We start from the raw sequence: 27,406 nt of genomic DNA on the forward strand, positions 1-27,406 counted from the left end.
CCTTCCCTTTCCAGCACCCAAAACGCCCCCCTGTGGCCCCCTTGAACTGGGGGTGTGTGCGCCAGCAGCGGGGTGGGCCTGGGCAGGCTGACAGGGAGGCTGGTCTGAACCCTGGCATCCCTGGGCCACGTGAACAGGAATTCCAAGTTCCTGGGAGCCGGAGCCCGGCCTAGAGGGTGGACAGGGGCCCGGGGGTCCGTCCCAGGCTGCCGAGGGAAGGTGGGGTTGGAGGAGACCTGGGGCAGGGGCCTCAGCCGCAGCTGGTCCTGTGATGTCCCCAAGGCCCTGCTGCCATGAGGCGCTGGCTTTCCAGGCCTTGGTGACACAGGGCTGCTGGAGGTGGGGGACGGCTTCTGCCTAGGGGACCATCTGTGGAACCTCAGTGCGTGAAATGCTCCCAAACTGGGGGAGTTCGGCTGAAGCCCGATTAGCCTCCAAGCTGCGCCGTTGCTTCCTGGGGCGACTCCTGGGGGGGCCGCCGAGGCCGTGTGGGGACGATGACCAGCGCCTCGGGGTGGCTGTTCCCTGCTCTCTGTGCGTCCATCTCAGCAGCCCCGCCTCACCCGCCCCCTCCTCACTTGACCACCTCCGTCTGAAGCTTCACTGCCCGCACCCTTGCCCTGGGGCCCAGCTAGCCACTGCTCTCTCTTCAGGTGAGGACTGTCTCCACCCGTTAGCTTATGAAGGGGCCGGGAAGGGCCTGCCTCCTGCTGGATTCCCTGGTGACCATGAGCCAGCCTGTGGTCAAAGCCCCCGTCGCTGGGAACGTCCCCTTCCATGTCCCGCCTGCTGTCTGAAGCACAGGGTGGGCTATTGCTTCAGACGTGGGCGCTCCCCCATCCGTTCAGCCGCCATGTCTCCGTGATGACTCCAGCCCCGTCCATTCAACCGCGACCTCTCCGTGGCTGACTCCGGCCTGTTGAAGCTGGGCCAGCCCAGGGCCTGCGGGCCTGCGGGCAGCCTGACAGAGACAAAGGCCAACCAACCCACAGAAAGCCATATGCTGGGTGACCCTAAGGCCAGCTTTCAATTTCTCTGGTTCCACGTTTATTCAACAAAGATGTCCAAAATATCTTCCCTCGAGAATGATGGTAAAATTTCATGGACGCGCTTTGAAAATCTCTCAGGCCGAGTTCCCTCGTCCGTCCGTGGAGAAGTCACCCTGACAGTGCTGGGTGGACGTCCCTTGCCGCGGCCCCTGTTCCTGGCGGGCCAGCCTCCCTCGGGGTCTTGTTCTCCCTGCTCTGTCCCGGCCTCCGCGCCGCAGACCTGCCCGCACATCCGGAGCAGTGTGCTTGGCTCGGGACCACTAGGGACAAGGCCGGTACGGAGGGTGCGGGGTCCTCAGCTCCTGCAAGGAGAGCCCGGAGGGAGCGGTGAGTAGGGAACCGCGCCCGGCTGGGTAACCGCCTTCCCCGGTCACAGCCGACCGGCTGCTGGAACCGCTGCTCCCGCCGAGGGCAAGTCGCCTGACATCCCGGGGGGCAACTCAGAGGAGGTGGCGTCCTGCCCCGGGGCCACGGCGGGCCCAGCACCCCCAACGACACCCCAGGAGACAGAGAATCACTGAGAAGACAGAACTCACCGGAAACAGACACAGAAAATAAAAACAGAAAGGAAAGAGCAAGTTTGGATGAGAGAGGCGGGGAGGAGGGGAAGAAGTCCTTTGCTGTCCGTCCACACTCCTGCCTTGCCGTGAGCCTGCCCAGCATCCCCGGGGCGGTGGGTTTCTTCTGCCCCCCTCTGCCCACCTCACTCTCCATCCAAACTGAAAACTAAAAGCCAAACAACAAAAAACAACGACACTAATACAAAGGATAAAAACTGTCGAATACCGCGCTTGCCTCCCCTCCCCACAGGTCTGACGGTAAAGAGGGTGTTTGGGCAGATATTTCACCTGAGCTGGAGGGCTTGGCTGACCCCTGGGAGCTGAAGCTGGAAGCTTAACTGCTTCATCTCCGAGAGACAGTCCTCTTTCCTGTCGCTGAAAGCAGGGCCCCTGGGTTTACTCTGGCTGGAAGTGGGACGCCTGCCCCTCCCTCTGGCACACCTCCTCCTTCTTCCTCTCTTACGGGGCTGCGTCACTCCTTCGCCCGTGTTTACACATGACCGGTTCCATTCCCACCACAAACGCCTGCAGGCTCTTTATTGGAATTGTGTTTCTGTCTCGCAAAGGCTGCTTTCGGGAGAAAGCCCACGTCGTCCCTTGCTGCCATATTTCTGATTTTGGAGGAAACACTTGTTCTTAAAGGAATAGCTTGTATTTTTGACGTTGGAGAGGTTGAAATGCTATAACTTTATACACACGCCCCTCCAGCCACTCCAAACGTAAGTCCACTTGTCCCTTTATAACTTGGCAAAGCTCCTCGGGAAGGCAACTTCCAGCTCAGAGGCCCAAAGCACCTGGTCTCCAGGGGTCCGTAGGGGCTCACGGTGCCAGGCCTCTTGCTTCACCAGAACAATCGCTGAGCCATGAAGACTCAGTGCCGGCCTACTGATGCGTCTGGGTGTCTTCTCAGTGAGTAAGTCCCCATCCCAGTTCATTCCCTCCCTCCACGCCGCACCCAGGACAGGGTGGATCACTTGGTGGGACACAGGCCCGTTCCTGTAGGCTGTCAGCCCACATGGCTTCAGAACCTTCCTGACGGGGCGGCTTTCTCTGGGACGTGAGGACCACGCTCAGGGGTTTGCAGTCATCAGAAATGAACCCCCGGCTGGCAGGGTTCTAACAGGCAGTTGGGAAAAATGAACCCCCGGCTGGCAGGGTTCTAACAGGCAGTTGGGAAAAATGAACCCCCGGCTGGCAGGGTTCTAACATGCAGTTGGGAAAAATGAACCCCCGGCTGGCAGGGTTCTAACACGCAGTTGGGCGTGAGCCGCATTTTAATAGCCCTCCGTGGATCGAGTCTGATCTGCTACACACGATTCTTCTACTTAAAGCACACCGTGGATTCAAGAGGTAGGGAGAACAATTTATCGAAGGTGCAATCCTATACGTTCTGAGCAGCTGAACGCAGCCTTGAATGACCAGTGAGTGGTTTTCCTACAATCAGGGCAGAGTCAGGCTGAGAAGGCCAAGGGCCAGGGAAGCTGTGAGCACCCTGAACGTCAGCTCCCCTCACAGGATCCCGGGGACACTTCACCTGGCATTCGTTCGTGTGGCCAGTGTGATGCGAAAAGCAAACCAATCCCAGGAACAGTCACTGTTCCGTCGTCACGTGTGGGCCACAGAAGCACAGGTGCAGCCACATGAGGGTTGAGGACGAGCCCTGCTTCACAGAGGAGAAAACTGAGGCTCAGAGAGTCCCCCTGACAGAGGCCCGAGTCCACAGCTGGACCTCTGCAAAGCCGGTGCTGTTACACACACACACACACACACACACACACACACACACACACACACACTTTACTTCCAGGAGTCAGTCATTCTCCTGAAAACATCACAGTCTCCTGCCCCCATCCCTGGTGTCTGCGCGGTGGCCGCTCCTGGGTAGGACATGATGCTTCTTGGCGTGTGTAGAAGGTACACATGGGAATTTGCCTGCAGTGATGTCAGGCGCCCTGAGCAGGGTGTGGGGGGTGCAATGGGTCCTGTAAAGTGTTTTGGTGAGTGTCAGGCATTCCACGTAAATAGCTCTGTTAATAGATATTAAGATTTTAAAATTCATTTGTGGGAAAGAAATGTCACTGAAGGTCCAAATAGTATTTTGGAAGACTTCCTGGGAAAGTTATTTCTCTGTGGGACACTGGTGCTGGTCTGAAAAGCCGAGTTCCAGTTACAGATACTAAATAGCGTCAGTTTTCTTTTTTTCTAAATTTTTAATTTTTAATTAATTATCAGTTTTCTACTCCTTCATTTACTAAGGCAGCAGAAATGAGTGAAACAGTAACTTTTACTAGCGTGGGCAGGGCTGTAACTTTGCCCAAGGGGAGGCCGCAGGCCGGAAAACCTGGTCTCTGCGTCTTACCGTTACTGGCTCCTGGAAACTCTCAGGGTCTCACTTGCTGAATGGGGGGTTTGCCGCACTGTTTCCATCACATGCTGGATTCAGGATGAGCTCTGCAAAGAGTTTCATCCACCTTAACAGTTTCTGGAAGAAGGCAGAGACCCTGGTCCCCCCGGGACAGGAGGCTAAGCGGCTCCCTGCTGGAACCTCTCTTGTCAAGGCCGGGAGATTAAGTCTGGGGCCGGGCTCTGTCCGTGACCCACATCAGCGCCGGGGTGACTGCCCGCCCGCTGGACTTACATTTCAAAGAGAAGTCACAGCGCATTTGATAAAAACCGAGGGTGAGCTGGGACGGTTATGATTATAGCTGCTAGTAGTGAGTGAACAGCTGGGACTCACCGCAGGGCCCCCCTGACATCTGAAATGAGCGTCGGGCTTGCCCTGTGCACATGCTCCGGAGCTCTGGCCGCTCTGGTTTGGTGCAGAGCTGCAGCTCCAGGAACCTGTGATCCCGTGAGGACCCAGCAGAGACACACCGCCCGTGTGCCCTCAGATGTCGACATGCACCTAGTGTGTCCGCTGTCACGCAAACAAACATCACAAATAAATTTCCTTGGGTGTCTTTTGTTAAAAAGGTAAAGTTGGAAAAATGTTATGCTCTTTGGGAAATACATTGACAAAGCAAATAGAAACAGAAATTTATGTGCAGGGCATGGGTCATAAATCTCTAAATCACAATTTACAGGCCGGGAACTTCAAACGGTTATTTGTTATAAGCAAAGCTCACAGGGTCCAGCATTTGGCGGTAGGAATAATCGTTACCTTTTTCACTTAAAAGAACAAACAAAGCTACTTAGAAGTCGGCCAGTCGGCCAGCCCGGAGCTAAGTTGGCTCCTGAGACGCTGTGGCCTCCTGGCCCAGAGGCTGTCTCTTGGCCTGGGGTCTTTCTGCGGCCGACTCCAGACTTGTTGACTTTGTCTCCTGGTCAGGGGCTAAGGAACGCTGTGCCTCCCTCTTCCCTTCAAAGCGTATTGATTTCGAAACAGTTTCTTCGATAAGAGGCAGCTTTTGGAGGGGTGGTTATTGCCTCCTTGGAGAAGGATTTTAAAATTATTGCTCTCCTGAGGCTGAACCCGTGTCAAGAAAAGCAGACACAGACACGGCTTTGTAGGACGAAGCTGCCTCATGACGCCTCAGGGCCTAAACCTATCAGTCTGATTCTTTATTGGATGGCTGCAAATGTCTGGACATAATTCACTATTTCATTAATGCATCTGTTCATGAGCGCCACCTGAACATCTGCACAGCCAGGTGTGTGCAGCGCAGGGCAGGGTTTCCGCTCTACCCCAAAGCAGTTTGCATTCTCGGGAAACTGATGCGGTTGATGGTGGCAAGGACCGCCTTCGGGGTCCCCTGGCAGGGGTCTCCCTTCACGGGGGGGGCGCCCATCCCTTCACACCCTCCCTCTTCCTCCCTCTAGGTGCAGGTGTCCAGCTCCCCACCGACCCGGCGGGACTGTGTATTAGGCCAGCACAGCACGAGGTGCTTGGCGTCTGGTACATGACTTAACGAATCAATGCACGAGTTAAATGACATACGGGTGCAAAGATGTATCTGCATGTAAGGTATATTTATTGGGAACAAAAGACGAATCCAAAAAGAACAAGCAAGCGGAGGGGTTAAGAAGTTGGTTCCCTAAATAATCATGGGGTGTCGGCATGGAAACGGTGACCATGATGCCAGCATTCCTCAAGTGAGTTCCTCTGTGAAGCTCACCCATGAGGGGAGAAGCCACGTGCCCAGAGGGGCTCCGGCCCAGGCGCAGCGGGGCTGGGGGCACCTGCGGGGTGAGGCCTGGACCCCGTGCCATCCCCAGCAGAGCCTGCCCTCCCCGTTAATGTCCTGTGAGGTCCTCTGTTCAGCTCAGGACGGCCCTCGGGGTGAGGAGAGTGCGGGGACAGAGATTAGGAAGGACTCCTGGGCTCACACAGTCCCGGAGGTTAAGGCACAGCGGGGCTGGGCTGCTTTTGAAACCTCATTTCATGGAGTTGAGCGTCTCATTCTCCAAACACTTCTGAGCACCTTCTGCCCGCCCCCCCCCCCCCGCCCCCCGCCTGGGGAGGTAGAGAGTAAACAGCCGACCGGCAGGGTGATAAGACCTCAGCACGGAGGAGAGCATAAGAACTCCCCTGGGCCCTTTGACTCCATTTTAGAGGCAAAAGACAAGTCTAGAAACAAATACCTTTAAGTTTTATGGGCAGAACATGATGACACAGAGGTCCTTGGGGATTTTCAAACTTAGAAAGGAAGGGGCAATAGAACAGTCCACCCACCTGCCTGATGCAGTGAAATGACAAGGATCAAAGGAATGGGTCATCTCTGATACAGCACGGAGACCCCAGACGCGTCGGAAAGGGGGGATCTCCCCGTCCACGCCCTGAATCCCGTGGGCACAGATGCAGAGCCCCCACATCAAACACGGCAGCCTTCACCCCGCCTGGATCCACCTTCACGGGGTCAGCCTCCTGCTGACCTCTGAGCTCTGACTACCAGCTCCTGCCAGCACACAGGGCTCCGTTCAGGAGTTCCTGACCTCAGCAGCTAGTAAAGTCATCCTCAAAGAGAAAGCCTACCTTAGAAAGGGAAGGCTGTCTCTTTTAGCTTTCCAGGGCACAGGATTGTGCTAAACCATTATAGAGGACTTTAACTGCTGCCAGTAAATACTTTGGAACATAGCTTCTCAGACCGGAGAAGTGTCCCCTCAAAATCTTTACCTTTTCTGACATTTATTCCTCTCCTCTCATTCTCTTAAAAATTGTTCCAGATTTAATCCTAGTATACCAATAACTCTATTTTAACATTTTTAGATCAAAAGTCAAAGTTCTATGGGAAGAAGTTCCTGATATATTTATTAAGTGGAAAACATCTTTTAAAACACTTTCATTACCCAGTGTCTCATCTGTAAATACATGCTTCACTATTTGAGAATCAGGTTCACAAAAACGTCAGCTGTGTGTCACCTCTGGACTGTGAGACTAATGACTCCCCCCCCTTCCCTTTCCTCTCTTCTTTGTTTAACTGTACTTTCTAAACTTTTTAGAATGGTTATGATTATTTTGTAATGATAAAAAAATTAAAGCAAAAAACATTTACTCTGAATTGAAAGAAAATAAATGAAAATCAAAATATAGAAAAAAGTCTGCCTTTGAATGAGAGGCACTTTTTAAAAATCGTGTCCCTTCTTTCATCATTTCTATTGATCATCTTAACATTTTATAGTTATAAATGTTTATGATTTTTCAATCCCAAACCAAACTTAACAAACTAGACTAAAGTCCAAGTCACCTTAATCTCTTTGGAGCAAAGTGTGACTTGAGTTCCGTGATTGTCTTTCCATTTGTGGTTGACAACACTGAGAGAGGAAGTTAAAGCAGACGGCCAGTGTTCAGTTTCATCGCCTTTGATCAACCAGTTTATCATAGACGCTCCTCAGACATGCTCGGGAATGTGCCGCTGACGTTTTACCCTTTATGACCCCAGGGGGCGCCTCCCAAACATTAAGGCACGTGGGGGTCAGGCAGCTCCTGGTTAAAAGGCAGGTAGGCCTGGGGTGGCCCCCAGGGGTGCCGGCTGCTGGGCCACGCTGTGCTCCAGCGAGAGCCTGAGGACTGCGAGTTAGCATCTTAACATGAAAATCGATTCCCAGGACCTACAACTTCCTTCTTTTAGTGAAAAGCCTGAAATTGTAAAAAGGAAGCAAATGACTTGTATACTGTCATTTCCTGACCCAGACCTTAGAGGCCTTACGGGGTAGTGATTGTCACAGGTTTGAGGTTTGACGTTTGGGGGAGCTGGGTTTGAGCGGTAGCTCGACGCTCACCGGTGGGGAGACCTTGGGCAACCATCAAGCTCTCAGAGTCTGGATTCGATCAGAGTCACTCTTGTGTACAGCGTGGGACGTGCCCCCCAGAGCTGGGAGCCAGGATCCCCATTTCCAGTTACACCGCTGCACACGTGACCTTGAACGGCGCACAGCGCTGCAGGCTGTGGGAACGTCCTCCTTGGAACAGCGCTGGCTGTGACCCCTTCCGTTGTTCCACACTCACAGTCTGAGTGACACCCCGAGTCACTCTTAACAGGCCGGCTGCCGGTGCCCGGGGTGCGGCCTTTTCAGAAGAGAGTGATGTTGCCGGGGGTGAACCCTACAGCTGCTTCTCTGTCGGGAAGAATACCCGACTTTGCTACGGACCCAGAGATTAAAACAGCAACAGAAGCAATATGGGCTAATGCACTTTCTAAAGTTTTGTATAATCATTGCATTGTAATATACCAGTTGCCAGCCTGTTCTTAAAGCCCTAACACACGGTTATTTACAGGTTTGTATTTCGTGAGTAACACGGAGCTCTTTTCATATCCCCTCACCCCCCTCACCTGACGAGGATGTCCACAGAGGAGCCGGGTAGGAGGAAAGGTTAGCCTTTTCCCTGCTTGGAGCCAAGGGTGATCAAGTGGACTGAGCTACGGCAGCAGACTCACAGAGAGCCTCTGGGAAGAATGAGCGGAACAAAATTGGAATGAATACGCTACGCTGAGACCTTTTAAAAACTACGAGCTCTCAAGACACAAAGCATTCTCAAACATGAAATTAATTTCTTATCATATAAAAAGGTAAGGCTGGGTTTAATTAGATTATCCTACAATTGTGAGTCTTTTCTTGAGCTCCCAAACATCTCAACTTTAAAAAAAAAAAATCTGACTTTCCTTTTAAAAATTCTCCTTTTCTATATTCTTCAAAGAAACCCACTCTGGAAAAAAGCATTCCATTCTGGCCACACTTGGACAGTTGCTGAGAGGAGATGTTAAGACGGTGCTTTAGCCGCTGTCTTGGGGTCTCGTAGAGTCTGGGGGCCAATGTCCCGCTGAATAAACTGCACATGAAAAAGACTAGCTGGCCCCCAGATGGAGGCATGTGGATCTTGACTTTTAAAATATTTATTTAACACAAACATTTGCAGGCCTGTGAAAAGGCCGCTCCCTGATTCCTCTTGACCCCCAGTGACCCCCTCCCAGGGGAGCTTGCTTTCTCCCTCGGGGATGATTAAAACCAGAGAGGCTTTTATTTATTCTGCAGGAGTCTCCACGCGGTCACAGAAGTTTTAAAAATTAACCAGGACCCCGACCAGCAGCGCGCGTTCTGCAGAGCCCGGCACCATCACGGTGTCTGGAATCACCGGATTGGGGCAAATCCGCCTTCCCAGGTCACCTTCTAAGACTTACTAACGTCTTACAGCCCTTCGTGACATTTTCCCTATATTTGCAAATACAACCTTACTATTTTCTACCAGAAGACTTCTCATAATACATAAGTACAAAGCGTTGTCAATATTTTAAGAGGCCTGAAACTCACACATGGACGTGAGCTGTATGCTTCAGTGCTTGGGGCATATACCTACCTAAATTTCAAGTTTATCTGAGGCCTTGTGCCATCCTAAGGGATTATCCTAGCTGAAAACCAAAACAAGTCACTGCCGTCATTAAAAAGAAAGCCTAATATATAAACTCTCATTTTTCTGCACGTCTAATTCCACAACGAATGTTTGTTTCGCTTCGGGACAGTAAACGTCCTCCCTTTTCCCTTCTCCCTTATGGGAACATTGTTCTCTTCTCTGTGGACAGAAGCTGCAGGGTCTGAACGGTCTCACATAATCTGGGACCAGGAGGATGGATACGCTGACTCACACTTCGAGAACGAGTGGCATCATTTAAAAACGTATCTTTTTTCCAAATAACAAAATGAATCTTGAAACCCGTTTTCCCTTGTCCACGCGCCCATCACTTCTGCAACTATTTGCATCTCTGCCTGTTCCTGTCCAAAATTTCTCTTTAGATATGATCACAGTTAAGTGTAAATTTGTGGTGGGCCTCACTTTCCCTGTCCAGGTGTTTGTGTGTTTCTGTAAGTTCCTTAGATTTGCAAATATAAACTTGTGAAACATTCCATTACGTTGATGAACATACTTCCTTGACTCTTTATCCGATGAGGGATATTACGTATTACTATAGAGAAGCCAAAATCACTTTGATAGAAAAGATGTAGGACTCTCTAAAACTGCCAAAGTGAGAAAACAAGAATTTTAAATAAAAACATACCCTCCAACATTCTTTTTACTCAAATTCAATCACCCAGCCTCTCTGGGTTAGTGCGGTGACAGTTCTCCTAAAACTCCTGCAGGGATGGGAACCTCTGGCATCTGACCAAGCCCACCCTCGGCTTTCTCTCTCCCACTCCCCAGTGTTTTTTTTTGTTGTTGTTGTTTGTTTGTTTGTTTTTATGCGGTACGCGGGGCCTCTAACTGCTGTGGCCTCTCCCGTTGCGGAGCACAGGCTCCGGACGCGCAGTCTCAGCGGCCATGGCTCATGGGCCCAGCCGCTCCGCAGCATGTGGGATCCTCCCGGACCGGGGCACGAACCCGCGTCCCCTGCGTCGGCAGGCGGGCTCTCAACCACTGCGCCACCAGGGAAGCCCTCCCCAGTGTTTTAAATAAAGATTTCCTGTTGGGAATTACTTGTGGCCCCACGTTCACAGCCCAGAGGGCACCTCGACCCGAAGAGTCTGGACGGTTAAATTCAAGTAAAAAGTACCCTGACGCGGATGCTGCCCGACGTTGACGTCCTCCACGTGGGGACCAGCGCTGGGTCCAGGAGGCACAGCAGATGCTCCGACTTCACTGTGTGCAGAACAGAATAAAATGCTGGACCCCCCAAGCATGAAATAGCTTGGTTTTCAACCTACACCGTAATCTTCTTGATTTCTGTTGCATAGAGAAAACACTCTGACAGCCCAGAACGGTGCTGGAGGTCGTGCGTGCTTTCCTGTCAGGGCATAACGCTGACTCTGCTCTGTGCACTCCGCTCCCCAAGCATCCTCAAAAAATTGTAAATGCCTCTTTACTAAAACAAGACACAGTAAAACCCCAGAGAAGCTGTGGAGGGGTGTCCTGTGGGCAAGGCGCCCGGCCCCTGCTGGAGGGGGTCCCTGATGCAGGGACAGCGGCAGGAACACACGATTCCAATCTGGACGTTTGAGTCACCTTACAAAGGCACTGTTCTAAATGCCGAAACTGTCCTCTGCTCCCTTTTCGGAGCTGGAAAGCCTCTTTCCCTGGAAGTTCGGCCAATCACCTGCCACACCTCTACTCTGCCATTCTGGAGAATTTTCATGGTCGTCTCAGCTTAAAAGCACAGAAACCAGCTAGTTCAATCTCTATTCCACCTGCTGGCAGCTGATAAGAGATCAAACTACAAAGAACCACTGCACTTAGGCTGAAAGACAGTCTCTTTCTCACAGAACGAGTTAACTGCTTAGCTGCTGGGGTAGAGCCGGATTCCAGCTTGGGAACGCTTGAGGTGCAGCGTGTTCTGATTTCTTTTTCATACCAAAATTTCACATTTTATCATACTTATTTTTTAAAAAGAAAGGAGGTGTGTGAAACCCTCCCTATGCACAAAGCGTAACTTATCTGAAAGCATTACACGAGATTTAAGTGGCATTTCACGCCAAGTGGAATATACAGTAAGGAGAACTTTTGTGTTGAATTTCCATAAAACCTGTGTGACCTATTAAACAGCCTCCAGTAAGTCCCCCTAGTAGGCTTTCCTGTCAGATTAGCAAGTCGGAGCGGTGGCCGAAGAGGAAGAAGATATTTCTGCTAAATCCCTTATTGATATGACAACAATTTAGACGTGGCTGCAACCTTGTCTTTCTTCTTCGGGGACTTGAGTGTAACTAACGAACTGGCCCCGTGTAATGTGCGCGACACTCTCTCCGTTTGTTCCCGTTTTCCACCCGAACGCTTTAGGCTGCTCCCCCGCTGCTTTGTGCGAACTGATGTTATAGTTGGGAGGCTTTGCGAGGCCCCACGGGGCGGAGCCTGGAGACCGTGCGCCTGTGGGGCCTTTGCGGTCCCCTCGCTCGGTTACTGGAATAAGGAAGTCCCACTGCTGCATTGTTATAATTTAGGTTGCTTCTCTTCTCACATGCAGAAAAATGCAAGTGTTTTCTTTTTGATGCACCCAGAGAGGGGCATGGGGGACTGCGGCAGGGGTCCCGACTCGGGCGGCTCCTTTGCGCTGTCCGTGTCCCCAGGCCTCGGCCCCGGTTGGGTGGGGGGAACAGGGTGCAGCGGCGGTCACGACCCTGTGAAGATCCTGGCCCTGGCCTCCGCTGCCGCGTCCCGCCTTTTCTGGGTGTCCTTCCGCACGGGACCCACGCTCCAGCACTTCGCTTTTAATCCAGCTGCCTCTGCGAGTCCAAAGGGAGAAGAAACTGTTCTCCGGAGCCTGGGACATGCCCACTCCAGGCCGTTGGCTGTGCTGGCTGAGCCCCCTGACCCCGGGCACCGGGAGAGGGCCCCGCGGACACGGCCAGCACTTGTGGGGATGGGTTCCCTTCCAGCACAAGGCTCCCGGAGCCTTCTTATCTCCTGCCGGTTCCAGAGCCTGCGATGCCCCCGAGAACGCCCCGTCCTGGAGCAGGGGGCCCCGCCCACCCCGTGCCCTCCCAGATCTGGTCGCTGATGCCACACGGGCGGGAACAGTTCTCACGCCAACAATGGGTCTCCTGAGGGGGCACCGCTGCCCTCCCCGATGTCCTCGGGGTGCACGGGACGGCCACCCCCGCCCGGGCATCATTGTGGATTGTTTTTCCTCCTTGGAACGGTTTAATCTTTAACGTGTATGATGGTCCAAACCAAATCCTGTTTAATCGACTGTTTAACTTAGAAGTCAATCTCCGCCGGGAGCCTCTGCAGGGCAGGGTGCGCGAGCAGGTGGCTGAACGCCGAGCCGCCCGTGTGGGTCGCTTCGCGCCAGCGGACTCTCCGTCACGTTGCCCTGCTTGTGGGGCTTCACCGCCATCGGGACCCAGACCCGCTGGACAGTGTTTACACCACGGGCGCCAGGAGGTGCTGAAATACGGGAGGGCCCGTCTCGGTGACCCCGATGGTACCACGGCCGGCAACAGAGGAGCAGTGGGACAGGGTGGAAAGAGGACGGGCTGATGGTCTGCGGAGGCGCAGTGGCTGTTTCACTAACAAACCTTCCTCTCTGTACAGTGTGGTCGGCTACCTGGTGAGAAAAGCTTGCCTTCTTCTTTGCACAGATGCGCCCTGAGCCCGAGCTGCGTGGCTGGGTGCTCCTGGGAGGGCCAGCTGAGCGGAGCAGAGCCTGTGGAAAAAGTGATGTTTCCTGCAGGACACAGAGCCCAGTGGGAGCCGAACCGGGAGCCGGCCTCCTGGCTCAGAATCACAGTGCTGACTACTGAGGATGGTCCCTGGGCAGGACTGTGCCGCGGGCCCCAGGTCTCCCGGTCCCGAGCAGGAGAGAAGCAGGCCCGGCACCAACCCCCCAGACTCACCCCAGTAGGGCATCGCGATCTCCACTGCACAGCAGTGGAAACTGAGGCTGAGAGACAGGATCTTCTCCGGGTGACACTGCGGGAAGCGCAGGGTGTTGGGCTGGGGAGGGAGGATCCCTGTGACTGGCAGCTCCGCCTGACAGCTCTGGAAGCGTCTGGGTCCCTTCCAGGGAGGAGGGGGTGTCTTTCCTTTAGTCCACTTCCTACCGTGTCCTCTCTCACCTTCTGCTGGAACAGGCCCTCATGGTTTCAGAGCGCCCTTGACCTCCTGGATGCAGGGTGACAGCTCTGGTGGCCCGTAGGCCTGGGGACCGGCCCGGGCCTGGCCCAGACGCCTGGCAGGAGGGCTCTGTGTGGGGCTTGGAGACTCCAAGGACAAGGGGCTTTCACGGCTCACCTCGTCCTGGGGCCTCTGCAGCCGTGGGGCCCCCTGTAGTCTCCGTGTCCCCCAGAGCCCCAGGGGCCCTCTTGTTCTCTGTGACTGTGGTCAGGCCTGAGAGGTGACCCCAGGGAGGGACAGCTGGACATTTTCTTTCAGCTCAAAGGGCCTCCAGGGCCGGGCGGATGGACGAGGGGACGTGAGGGGTGACGTGGTCAAGGTTGGCACTGGCCGTCCTGTGTCCACACTACAGAAATTTAGAGACATGTCAAAGCCCTCCTTCTGTCATGATATCATGAAATCCCAGCTTTGAAAGGTTATGTGGTTCGGGTTCATCTCCATCTGATGGATTACAAGAAAATAAGTCCTGAGTTTCTGAAGGAATTGAGCTATTCACTCCAATTATTCTCCACTTTTGAGTACCAGAACTATTACCAAAGATTTGTCTCTTACTATGTTCTATAAAAGCTTTAAAAATAATGATTAACTTTGCTTCTAAAAGATGAGTAGGACCCATGGTTGGCATTGCCCTGCGGCAAGTAAAGAAAGCAAGTTTTTAACACATAATGCACGGCATTGCGTTTCTACCCACAGCGCCATGTTAGAAAGCGAATCTCCGTTTTATGCATTTATCCCTTACATCTCTTTGGTCTCCTTCGCCGTCCTGATGAATTAGCTCTGTGGCGTCTACCCCGTCTGAGCCCCACGCCAAGCGGAGGCCGCCACGTGGCACCTGCACGTTTCATTGGCTTCCATTTCATCGATTGACGTTCCTGATATCTCATACCTTTGGCTAAAATGTTTGCTGATTTTCATTTTGATAAGTTTCTTTCTCTTTTTCAGGCCCCACTAATGAAAGACGACCCAGCAGAAAACCTCTGTCCCGTCGTGTCTGGGGCTGGGTCTCTTGCTCAGGGCCACGGTCTCATTAGCCGCGCCTGGGCCACGTGTCCAGTCCCTTTGTTCTCCTGGTGGCAGACGGACCGGCACCACCCGTCAAGACCACCCCCGTGGCAGGGTCCCCGGAGCTCAAAGGCGGAAGATGGCGGATGCCCAGAAAGGCGAAGCTCCCGCCAACGAGCCCGCTGCCCGTCCAGCCCTGGTGAGCGGGGGCTCCCCCGCGGGAGCAGAGACCTCAGCCAACGGGTGGACGAAGAAGCTCCTGCACGTGCCGAACTCTTGGGTCTTGTGCAGAGACGCTAAGCCTGGGACGCTGTTCCCGTGGATGGGAAAACGGCCCAAGGGGCAGACTCATAACATGTCGGACACGCATCTGTGTGGAGACACCTGGCATCCAGCCCCCGGGGAGCAGAGGCTGCTGTGGAAGAGCAACGGGCCACACCAGCCATGGGCTTCCCCTCCAGAACGTTCTTCGGGTGGGAAAGGGGCTGCCTCTGGTCCTGAGAGCCTCCAGTGTCCACCTGAGACCAGCCAGAGGACCAGGGGTACCCACGCACCGCCAGAGAACATGCCCAGTGCCCCCGGGGGGTGGAGGGAGCCGGTCCCCCTGAGTGGGGGGGGGAACCGGGGACTGTGGTGAGGGATGCCGGTCAGCGATGGACGTCAGCTCCCTGCCCAGCCAAGGGGCTGCCGCGCTTGGACAGAGGCAGTAACGGGGGAGAGTTCAGCTCCTTTCAGGCTCAGTCTGTCCTCCATCTCCTGCCGTCAGTCCATACTTGGCCCCTTTTTCTACTCTGGGGAGAGAGAAGGCCGAGAACTAGACTACAGTCGTCCTCAAATGGAGAGAGAGAGCAAACCCACGGGGTGGGGGTGGGGGTGCATCAGCTGGGTCCTCAGGGCGGGTGGGGGGGGCGGCAGTCAGGGAACCACTGGGCACGATGCGGAGCCCCGCCCTGACCGCCCCAAGCTGCAGCCCCTCTCTCCAGTGCTTCGCTTCAGAGTCCTAGGTCCCCCAGGCAGGCGCCGCCCCTCTGGTCCCCTCAAGGACTAGGTCGGATCCCCCAGCTCATCAGCGCCCAGCAGAGCCCGGGGCATGAGAGGCTGTGCACATCTGTGGAAGGTTGGGGCCGGCGAGAAAAGTCTAAAGTCCTCGCTCAGTGACTTACCCAGGGAGGAAACTTTGCTCGGGGTCACGTGGAATCCATTAGAAAGTGGATGCCAGGCGCGCACCCTGATTACTGGGCACTGAATCTGGACGGATCTCTTTTCCAGCCAGCTCTAAAAATAACCAGGTGGGATACAACCGGGCCTCACAGATAAACCCTAGAGGCATCGCTGCCGCTTCAAAAGCTGCCTGGCGCTGATTGTAAAAGCAGGACAGACGCCTGCTGGGCCACAGGCAATCAACACCCGGCCCAGTGAGAAACACACACAGAGCGGCCTTTTCACTTCAAAAGAAGCCCCTTAGGGTTATCTGATGTAGACAGCCAATGTGGATTTTTAAAACCTCATCAATATCATTGACTCAGTATGGAAACCCTATTTCTTTTGCACGGTGAGCCAACTTGCAAGTATTTCATTATTTTGGTGTACAAATGGTAAATATCAGATGAACCTATATTCAGACCCAGAATCTTACAGGGGGTTCCAAGAAGACCAAGCCTGGCGACAGCCCTCACCATTTCCTGGGGGGCAGGTACAGCACGTGATCTAAGACTGCCTTTGAAAGTTATATAAAAACTACCAGCATCCTCAATTTATGAACTAGGAAAATCAGCCCCTGAGAGGTTAAGCGACTTTCCCAAAGTCACACAGCTCCAGGGGCAGCGTCCACCTCCGACGTCCAGCTTCTCTTTGGCCTTGTGTTGGATTGACTTCCCTCTCTTTCTGTGTTAGCTTCTAGAAAACTGCTTTTCTCTCTGTTTCCACTTCTAGAAAACTGGTTTTCAACCATAACAACCAGGTTGGTGATGACTCAAAAGTTCTCTCAGCAGCTAGAACCCCTGCCCCCTCTAGCGGGTGGAGCCCCACATGTGTCCTGCGGGACACACTGAGGCTTCTGGAATTTAGGGATCAGGTTTGCTTCTTAATAGAACCTGACTTTCAATACCAAGGTTCCACTGTGGGTTTTCAAATCCTGCTTTGGGAGTTACAAGTAGTGCCTCTGGCTGAGGGCGAAGCTGGTGCTAAAGGGAGTTTGAGAGAGGAAAACAAATTAATACATTTGAAAAAGAAAGAACCACGGAAACGAGAGCAGCTCTAGTCTTACTGCACAGATAACCACGGCCAACGTCGCGCGTTTGGTGTAACTTGCTCTTGTAGCTGCTGTGGGTGTGTCCCTGCAGCAGGCTGAGGACCAGCCAGGACGTGGGGGGCAGGGAGCTCCGAGCCATCACTGGCCAGGCCACGTGCTCAGTCGCCACCGGGACCCGGGAGCCCTGTCCATCACCTGCCTCCCGTCCCGTGTCGCCCTCCCTGCTGCAGGGACTTTTACGCTTGAAGACGGAGACTTGGCGCTGCTTAACCTCCGGCCCCACGTCGGCCACCGACAGAAGGACACCCCTTTCCTGTAACCTGAGGCCCAGAGAGGCCGTTCCCACCTGAGCACAGATGTGTCCAGAATTCCGGCCCCCCGACAGCACGGCCCTGAGGTTCCAGGACTAATGGTGCCAAGAGATGACCTGGTGTGGGTGGGAAGGGGCCAGGAAAGGTCACCCCGGGGAGCGAACTTACACAACCCCTTTCGCAGCTGTGACTTCCACCCAGCAGGGGCGAGACCGAATCTGTGGGTGCGTGTGCACACATCTGTCATCCCGCCCACTGCTGGGACTCTTGTCAGCGCTGCAAACACTCTGTTCTCGTCCGTCGTTGTTTGCCTTAAATGCAGCCTCCCTGGAAACGGCATGGTGGTGGGCATTGGGCAGCTCCTGATTTTATAACGTTTGAACCGAGGGGCTGGGGCTGCCTGACCTCGAGGACGGCCTCAAGTGAAGTGCCGCCATTCTTCCCTTTCTAATCAGAGCCGGAGACACACAGGTAGATGCACAGGTGGGCGCACAGGTGGTTACACAGGGCGACGCACAGGGCGATACACAGGGCGATACACAGGTAGACGCATAGATGCATAGGTAGAGGTGATGATTCGCTTCCACGTTTTCCTGTTTCCCTTACCCGAGTGCCCTTCCTTCTGGGTTTCAGTTATAACAGTTTATTCACCTGGAGCTGATTTCTGCTCCTCACATCCTTGGCTTTGGCGCATCTGGTACCTCAGCAAATGTCTGCCCTGCCCTAGTCCTGTTTGCAGATTTAAAATGTCAGCCCACACACGGGGGAAGCAAACCCATGAAAAACCAAACCATCCAAAACCTAGCTTGGCTTCCTGCCCTGGTGTGGTGAGAGGACAGCCCAGTCTGGGGTCGGGGAGGGCGGGCCGGTGGCTCTGCTCCTCTCTGTGGCCATGGGCAAGTCCCATCACCTCTCCGGCCCTCAGATCTCTTCTGCAGAGTCAGGGGTTGGACTGATGCTCTCTGAGGCCCTGGATCCCCAGATGTGACCCCAGTCAGCACAGCAGTGGACGAAGCAGAAGGAGGTCATAGCACAACCGAGACAGTCACTCAGGAAAGTTCTCCTTACAAGTGGAAGAATTTGCTCCTAGGAATTAGGTTAGAAGAAGACATTTGAAAATGCTCTTTGCTTTTATCTCCCTGTTTTCGGAAATATGAAACCTCTGGTCACAAGCAGAAGGGAGTCTGTCAAAAGCTGAAGGAAAACCTGTTTGGGGAAAAGCTTCCATCCTGAGAATTTGGATTATCACACACAAGGGTCAACGCTCTGTGCCAGTCGCTGGGAAACGTGTGCTAGACGTGTACTGAGCACCTAGGACGGGACACATGTGCCCAAGAGTTGCTGCACGTGAAGTGGATCCCTTGTCTGTGCAGAGGGCCATGGCCTCTGCTGTGGTTTCAGTGCCGTGGTTCTCGCCGGGGGTGAGTGTGTGTCCCTGGGAAATGTCTGCAGACATATTCAGAGTCATGACTATTGGGCGTGGTCAGGGGCCTCTAGCAGGTAGAGGCCAGGGATGCTGCTAAACGCCCTACAGTGCACAGGATCATACGTCAAACGTCAGCAGTGCCAAGGGGGACAAATGGGCTAATTAAACACAGTCACATCCTCACAAAAAGGCGGAGTGAGCTGAAGGAGCTTCTGCTGCAAAGACAAAGAACTCCTTGGGAGAAAGTATTCTTAAAATTTAAATATATATGGGCTTCCCTGGTGGCACAGTGGTTGAGAGTCTGCCTGCCGATGCAGGGGATGCGGGTTCGTGCCCCGGTCTGGGAAGATCCCACATGCCGCGGAGCGGCTGGGCCCGTGAGCTATGGCCGCTGAGCCTGTGCGTCCAGAGCCTGTGCTCCGCAACGGGAGAGGCCACAGCAGGGAGAGGCCCGCGTACCGCAAGAAAAAAAAAAAAATTTAAATATATGGCAGACATCCTAAGAAAATGTGAATGCATGGGAAAATTAAAGAAAAAAATGAAAAGAGAGAAGAAAGAAGAAAAGGAAAGAAATCTTTACCAAAAAGAGGAGGGAGAGAGAGAGAGAGAGAGAGAGAGAGGGAGAGAGAGAGAGCGAGCTTCCCTAAAAAGGAAAATAGAGAAGCCATGACTGTCTATCAGTGAAGCCGCATTTCAGGAGCTCTAAGGCGTCCTCATTTACAAGCAGTATTATTACTTTATACAATTATAAGATGCTTTTGATTATAAGATATAGTCACATATATCTCAAAATGAGGAAACTGTGACTGTAGAGACCAGGAGGCCGTGACGTGACGGCATGAACTCGGCGAGGGAATGTCGCTGTCCGTCTACAAGTTTACATCCAGGTCAGTGATTGTTTAAGACTGAGAGTGAAATAAAGACAACTTCAGCCAAACCGAGAGTGAGGTCATGAACCCTCAGTGGAAAAACTTCTGAAAGATGTGTTCGTCTGGAGGAAAAAAGACAATGAAACCGAAAGGAAACAGTGCGCGCAGGACGCGATGCTGATCAAATACATGGTAAATGCGGTGATTCCAGACGAGACTGGACCAGGCAGAAGCAACCGTAACGTCTGATGGGGGAGATGTAAACACGATGCAGCTGAAATGCAGTGGACAGCATCGAGGACTGGACAAGAAGGGACCGGGTTTAAAGCAGTCTGTGGTATTTGCATCATATGAGAGGAAAAAAGAAATCGTTGTTAAATTTAAATTTTCTTAAGCAAGAGTGTATGTCAGAATATGAAGGGTAACCACTGAAATAAGAGAGGTTATATTTTAATGTATACACCTTTCCCAACTCATGGGCAGAATGGAAAAATAAAGTATCAAACTATCATAAAGCAAAGGAAAAAGCATTGTAATTTGAAAACATAAAACATTAGAAACAGATTCAATAAACTCAGTAACTGTAAATGGACCTAATTAGCCATTCATATATGAGGGACAGAACGTGTGTAAGATATAGCATCACAGAAGGGTTGAAAGTAGACAGATGTAAATAGATCTGTCAGCAAATACAGAGCAGAGAAACGGGGTTGTGACCATGTGACAGTACGAACAGATTTTAAAGAAAGAAGCATTATTGGGGAAGTGAGCCGTCAGCGTGTAGTGATGAAAGGAACCATTCACCAGGAAAATAAAGTGCTCCGGGGACACTTTATTGACAGCCTTCAACTGTGCACAGCAGAAGCGGAGACCAGCACATCCACAGGCACAGGGCACGTGTCACCGCACCTCCTCCAGAGACTCAGGCGATCCAAAGAACTCACTTCTTCATGGAGGCAGGTGAAACCCTGCCCAGACAGCTGCACATGGAGGGTCTCCGAAAACTGGCCCAAGGCTGCCACAGAGAGGTCTCAACAAACGGGAACCGAAAGCAACAGAACCAAAGAATCCTCGAAGTCAAGTCTGCTTCCTGGACTTCACGATGCATTAGAAATGAGTAACAAACAGACAACACACAAGACCCCTTCTGTCTGGAAGTTTTTAAAGGCCTTCTGAGTAATTCACAGGTCAGAGAAGAAGGAATAATGGAAACTAAAAACACTTGCCCATTGGCACAGGAGCACGCTGCATCTCAAAGTGGCAGCATTTAGCTAACGTGGTTCTGTGCTCAGCATTTAGCTGAGCACAGAACATGGGGGCCACAGCACATGCCCAGGGAAAACACAAAGGAGGGAAGAAGAAAAGTGAGAGCAGAGATTAATGAAATGGGACAGGAAGGGAGAGTCCAGGGCACCAGAACCAATTAAACGGGTTCTTTGGAAATCTGGGTTATATTGATCCACCTCTGGCAACGTCCAAACAGACAGAAACATTTTAAAAGAGAAAAACAATTTCTTTTTGACAAAATGAATAATATCACTACGCCTCTGGTAGGACTGAACAGGGACAGAAACCGGGGTCAGCAGAAATAAACAACAACGCAAATGAAGCTAGTGTAGCCCCGTACACAATAATTACGTTGAAAAATCTTAAGGGAAAAATCATGAACAGATCTATGTTAGTAAATCTAAACACTTAGATGAAATGGAAAACTTCCTAGTAAAGTATACATTTGCAAGCTGACTCAAAAGGCGATAGAAAACAGGACAAGACTTACAAGCACAAAGACAGTGAACGGCTCTGAAAATTCCACCCCCCGTACAGTACCCAGGTGATGATACAGGTCAGGTGTACCAGCCCTTCAGTGAACAAGGGATTCCTGCCTTTCATACACTGCTTCCTGACGTCCAACAAGATGGAATCCTTCACAGAGCATCCCGGGGGCTGGAAGAGCATCGGTGTGACAGCCAGACAGGCAGAGCACAAGACAAGGATCTTATAGGCCAATCTCCTTTATGAACACAAGACAGAACCCTGGACAGAGTATCAGCAAACTGATTCCAGCAAGGCACTAAAAAAAAAAAAACGCATGTAATAATTTCACGTCTGGACTTGGCAGAAGTCTGAGTGGTGGTGGGAACGCAGGTGGGGTACAGATGAAAAGACACGTGTTGAAACCATATGGTGGGCATCTGGAAGTCCTATTCTCTCTCCTTTTGTATATGTTTAAAACTTTCCACAATAAAATGATTTACAAGAGTGTAAACAAAATCTTCACAGCCAATATTGTTCATTCCACGCATGCACGATTGGGTTAACATTTTATTAATGCAACTCGTTTTATTAAGAGATGACAGGAGAAAAAAACACGATAATCTAAAAAATATTAACATTTCACACCATTTTTCAATAATATTTGTGTGTTCAAATCAGAAGAGAAGTTTTCCTTAACCTAAAAATAAATAACGTATTTACCAAAAATCACAAAAAAATTGTGAGCTATTAGAAGAACTTTCTTTAAAATGGTAAAAGAATGCTCACTAGCCTTCTTTCTATTGCTTTCTGGGTGCTGTTTACATGGCCCTGGAGGTCCCAGCGGGCAGAGTGATACTAGAAAAGCAAATCGAAAATGCAGGGTTAGATTTACAGTCGGTGTTTGTTAGGGAGAAACCCTTCTCTCTCTTGCACCTTTCTCCTCCCCAAACCCTTCCTTCCAGGCAGAGGTGACTCCATTGACAAACGCTCCTTTGTTAACCATCTTGTCTTGGCCTGTGTTGCATCCCGGGGACGTGGAGCCTGAAGGTGTCTGCATGGTCCTCGCTGTCTGGTTGGCCACAATGCAGCCACAATGCCTGTGAGCACAGGACTTGGGGGCCTTCAATGGTGGGGGTTCAAGGTAACGACCCTGTACCTGGGCACTGATGGCCCGAGAGCCCACGCTTTCCTCTCCAACCTGTACTTTTGTGGAACAAAGGCCACGTGTCCTAAGAACTTCCCTCTGTTAATACTGAAAATGATGCCAGGGAAGGAGGGGAGTGTGGGCGCCCACGATGCCTTTCCCTTGGGTCTGTCCTCACTCACCAGTGCGCCCGGGAGAGGCTGGGAGCCGTGCCCACAGCAGGGTGAACTGCGAAGTATAGATTGTGTAACTGCAGTACGGGCCCGCACAGTTAGCATTCTTGTGTTTACCTTAGAAACCGGTTGTACGATATAAACACGAGCGGCCACATTCATGATAGCAAGATAACTTTTAAATTTTTCCGTAAATGGAATGCCGGTAAATGGCAAATAAACATCCTGAGAAGTTGGAGGGGCCCGTGGAATTGAACAGGGCTCCGAAGTTTTATTTTGCATGAGGCCTGGCTGTCACCTTCCCCGGCCCCTGGGAAGCCGTCTGTCCCAGGGAATGTGGGCCCCTCACCTTCCAAAGACATGTGGTCAGCTAAGTGGTTAGGCCCTAATCCCAGGGAAGGGCCAGCGGTCTGATAACCGGGGGCACATCTGCTGATTCGGGGTTCGTTATTGGGAAGCCCACTTGTCTGCAGATGTTATATATTCTCTAACAGCTTTTTCTCAAGCAGAGCTGATGCTACTACTTCTGGCTGCTTGGATTTTGACTTACTGTTTAGCCGCTTCAGAACCTGGGTAGGAAAGCAGAGTGGTATTTATTGGGCCCAAACAAACACGGCTGGTTTTGGCTGTACAATCCAGGGCAAATCCCAGAGAAGCCACAGGAAAACTCTTAAAACTAATAAAAGAGTTCAAGAAGATTGCGGAATAAAAGACAGATACACGTACACACACACACAAGCACACGTAGCATTCAATAATTATAAAACATAAATTAAAATTCCAATTTCATTTATAATATTAAAAAAGGTACGTAGTGATAAATGTAACAAAAATGGGCAAAACCTTAAGGAGGAAATTTTAAAATTTACTGAGATACATAAAGTAGACCAAAACGGTAAGTGACAGTAAGACTCTGTCATAAAGATGGCAGTACCCCCCAGTTAATCTACACACTTAAATGCAATTCCATGGAAATTCCAAAGTGGATTCTCACAGAACTTGACAAGGTGACCCTGTGAGTCACATGCAAGAATGAAGAGCCCAAATGACCAAGACAACTTTGAAGAAGAAAAGTTGGGATATCAGCCAAGTCAGCACTTATTAACAGCTGTAGAATTTATCTGTGGTCCTGGGAGGTTGGAAGGATGAACAGGGAACAGAACAGATACCCCTCCAGAAAGATACTCCCATGCGTGCTGCAAGGGTATTCAGGGAGCAGAGCTGAGGACGGGGGGAGAAGACTGGGTTTGTCCATGATGGGGTGAAGTCATCATGGAAGATGGACATGCAAAACTAGGAGAACTTTACACACACACACACACACACACACACACACCAGTGGACTAGAGACCTATGTGGTAAGGCAAAAATTTTAAACTTTTAATAAATATAAAAAGATCTTTGCAATATCATACAAAAGAAGAATTCTATGAATAAGATTTTTAAAACACAAACCATAAGTGAAAAGATTCACACATTTGTCTACACTGACGTAAAACCTTGTGTTCCGCAAAAAAAATCTACGAGCAAAGTTCAAGACCACCCTCAGCTGGGAAGTGATATTTGCAACACCTATGTCTTATGGCTGACCAAGAATTAGTCTCTAAATTATAAAGACTCCTACATATCAGTGAAAAAAAATTAGGAAAACGGGACAAAAGGATATGTACAGGTAATTCACAAAAGGAAGGTGAAAGGCAAATAAAAATAGGAAAAGATGTTCAAGCTCACTTGTAAACAGAGAAACAAGAATTGAAACCATAACCAAGCACCATTTCATAGCCACCAGATGGGGAATATCACAGACTCCAGTGACACAAAATCTTGGCAAGGAGTGAGAAAACAGGGAGTCACACGCTCTGCTGGGGGAGTGAAATCTAACCTCTGCTGTCGGCAGAAGAATGGCCAGAAAGATGTCCACGTCCCACGTCCTCGTGCCCGGAGCCCGCGAATATGTCACCTCTCAGGGCAAAGGGGGAACGAAGTGCGCTGGTCTGCAGACCTGAGATGGGAGATGATTCTGGATCCTCGAGATGGGCCCTATGTAATCACAGGTGTCCTTACAAGTGGACAAGGGGGCAGAGAGAGGGGAAACCAGGGGCGGTGGTGTGAGAGGCCTCAGCCTGAAGGTGTTGGCTTTGTGGACGCTGGAGCGGCCTTGAGCTGGGGAACGCGGGCCCCTCTGGAAGCTGGAAAGGGACTGACTCTGCCCTGGGCTCTCTGGAAGGAGCCAGCCCTGCTGACCCCTGGATTGAGCCCCGTGAGCTCTCTTCAGGACCCAAACCTCCAGGACCTTAAGACAGTCAATCTGTGCTGTTTGAAGCCGCCGAATTTGAGGGAAAGGTTACAGAAGCCACAGAAACTCCTGCAATCACTTGCAGAAGCTCCTGCAAAAGCTGTGGCCCTGTCTGCGGGGAGCCCTTCTGCTCCCGTGGACAGAAGACAGAAAGGTACTCCCCAGGGCACTGCTGCGGTCCAACCTAACGCCCGCCGTCAGAGGAGTGGGCAGGTCGGTTCGGGCCTGGCCAGCGTGGGGAGCCCCCGAGCGGCACGTGAAGGCCTGGGCCTTGTGCCTCAGCCGCCGGATGTGACCCGAGAACCTTCCATTCTCTCCGAGTCCAGTGTGGTGCCCGGTGGAGGCTACCGGTGAGCCTGATGGGCCTGGCAGGTGTCTAGTGGGCAGCCACGGGCCTGACCTCGGACAGGACGGCCGGGGGTGACCTGGCTCTCCACTCACCCGTTTGCTTTAGATCCTTCAGCTTTCAAAGGTGGTGTCGGTGTAAGAGCCCACCTTGTCGACCTCACAGAGTCGTCCTGACGGTCAAAGGGAAACCCTGGGGAAGCAATGTGTGAACATTAACCATTAATCGTAGACACTTTTGAACAGTAAATAGCAGATACCGCACCTCAGCCACGGCCAGCTACGCGATCGATCTGAGTTAATATGTCTCCTAACCCAGACAGTCGACACCCTCTCAGCCAATGGCTCCTAAGACTTCTATGATAAACTCTTTTTCCTTAATTATATGGAAAAGTACAATCTTCGTATTAAACGGGCTTCTAATATCGTCCCAGTTTCCCCAGCCAATCAAGTGGCCGGTTTGGATTTCTACAGCCTCCTGAAGATGTGTGACGGAGGTGTACATACAAGGCAGTTTCTTGAATGTGTTTTGTTGCCTTTCCTAGCTGTGCATGTGATCTTTTTTGGGGGAACGTACAAGAGCTCCCAACAGGCTTAAATACAAGCAAACTCTGTGGATCCGCTCAACTCCAGATCCTACCAATTCCAATGTTTCCAACAGTTTGAACTGTGGCAAAATAAAAAGATACTTGACAGCAAATGAATAAATAGAAATGAAATTGAAATGAAATCCGACTCCAGGGACTATTATGATCATCACCTGAATTTTGCAACTTGGAGTGAGGTGAAATCCCTCCGCCAGTCTCATGTTCCCTGCCAGGGTTGGACAAAGCAAGTGTTGGTTTACAGCGTCGAGCAAATCATGAAGGCTGATCGCCCCAAACACAGACGTGTTTGCTTTGCACCCTTAGTGAACTGAGTCCAGAATTTGTCAGCACACGGACGTACGTGGTCGCCGCAGGGAGGCGTTCCGCTGTCTGCGTGCTCTGATGCCATCCTTGTAAACGTCCCAGAGGAAGACTCTGTGTTTTGACGGTTTTTCAGTGACTCGTTTGTGCACCAGACACAAACCTTCCCTGAAGGAAGTTACTGTCGTGCTGAGCTACTTAAGACTTGATCTCGGAGACCCAGGAAAGCAGTGTAAAAGCAACAGGAACGTCGGGTGTTGTGAAGGATGGGGAAGGCTGTGGTCTCTTCCAGGACCATCTGGGTCATACAGATGCTGGTTAGATGACGGGGACAATATGCTGTTTCGCTGAGGACCGGCTGTCCTCCAGACGTGGCTCAGAGAGCTGCTGCCAGAAGTGTTTTGCAAAGTCACACAGCAGGAGTGCCCGGGCTCTGGCGGGTACCAGACCTACAGGCCAGGGTGGAAATCCTCGCTTAGCCTCTGGGGCTCAGCCTGAGTACTTAGTACTTTAATAAGCCCCTTCGCTGTGCACTGCCCTGCATCACTAGGGATTAGAAGTGACTTTACTCATCACAGACAGCCTAGGGGCTCCCTTGGTTGGGGGGACCGGAGCGGAAGGGGCTTCCGCTGTGCACGCGTGTGGACGCGCTGTGGTCCACGTGAGCCCCCTGCACTGGCCTCTGGTCCTCCAGGCTCCAGGTGTGCGTTCTCCTCCTCCTTCTCTGTCAGCAAGGATGCCAACCCGGGATGTGCAGCCGCGACAAGACTGGCGATGGGGGTGCTGCTGTGTTAGCAGGGACTGACACCACTACTGTCACCAACCGGAGATGCTGCCACCGTCGCCTGTCACCCAGGAGGTGCAGTGTGTCACAGAGACCGAATTTGAAAATCCAGCATGTGTCCCCAGGTGGGACGAGGGCACGGAGATGGAGGAAAATAATTAAGGAAAATGAAGTGAAAGTGCAATAGGGTTAATGATTTGTTAAGTGTGGATTTGCTGTGGATTTTACCCTTGGTTAGGAGACCATGGCTGAAGGAAACATAAAAAGGGAAATAAAACGGAATAAAAAATAAAAGGGAATAACAAACTAAAAAGAGAGTCAAATTTTAAAGATGGAAAAAGATTCTGATTAGAAATTCTTGTTTCTACAGGGATGTTCCTCTCAGAGATAAGAATATGTTCTTGTCTCAGTGAGAACCCTCATTCCTCACTGGGGCAAATGAACGACGCTGGGAGGACTCCTGAGCTGTCCTTGGATTCTATGCCACGTTGCCTCGGTG

At 51.6% G+C, this 27,406-nt stretch overlaps 1 long non-coding RNA gene across 1 annotated transcript; it reads right to left on the reverse strand.

Moving 5' to 3' along the window:
* Positions 1 to 1,030: 1,030 nt before the first annotated feature.
* Positions 1,031 to 2,010, reverse strand: LOC109552795 (uncharacterized). Its single transcript, XR_002179670.2, has 2 exons — positions 1,898 to 2,010; positions 1,031 to 1,351 (listed from the first exon to the last, which is right to left on the reverse strand). It is a non-coding gene; the product is annotated as an uncharacterized lncRNA (long non-coding RNA).
* Positions 2,011 to 27,406: the final 25,396 nt, after the last annotated feature.

The sequence above is a fragment of the Tursiops truncatus genome, chromosome 12 (assembly GCF_011762595.2).
Source record: "Tursiops truncatus isolate mTurTru1 chromosome 12, mTurTru1.mat.Y, whole genome shotgun sequence".
Taxonomy (NCBI): domain Eukaryota; kingdom Metazoa; phylum Chordata; class Mammalia; order Artiodactyla; family Delphinidae; genus Tursiops; species Tursiops truncatus.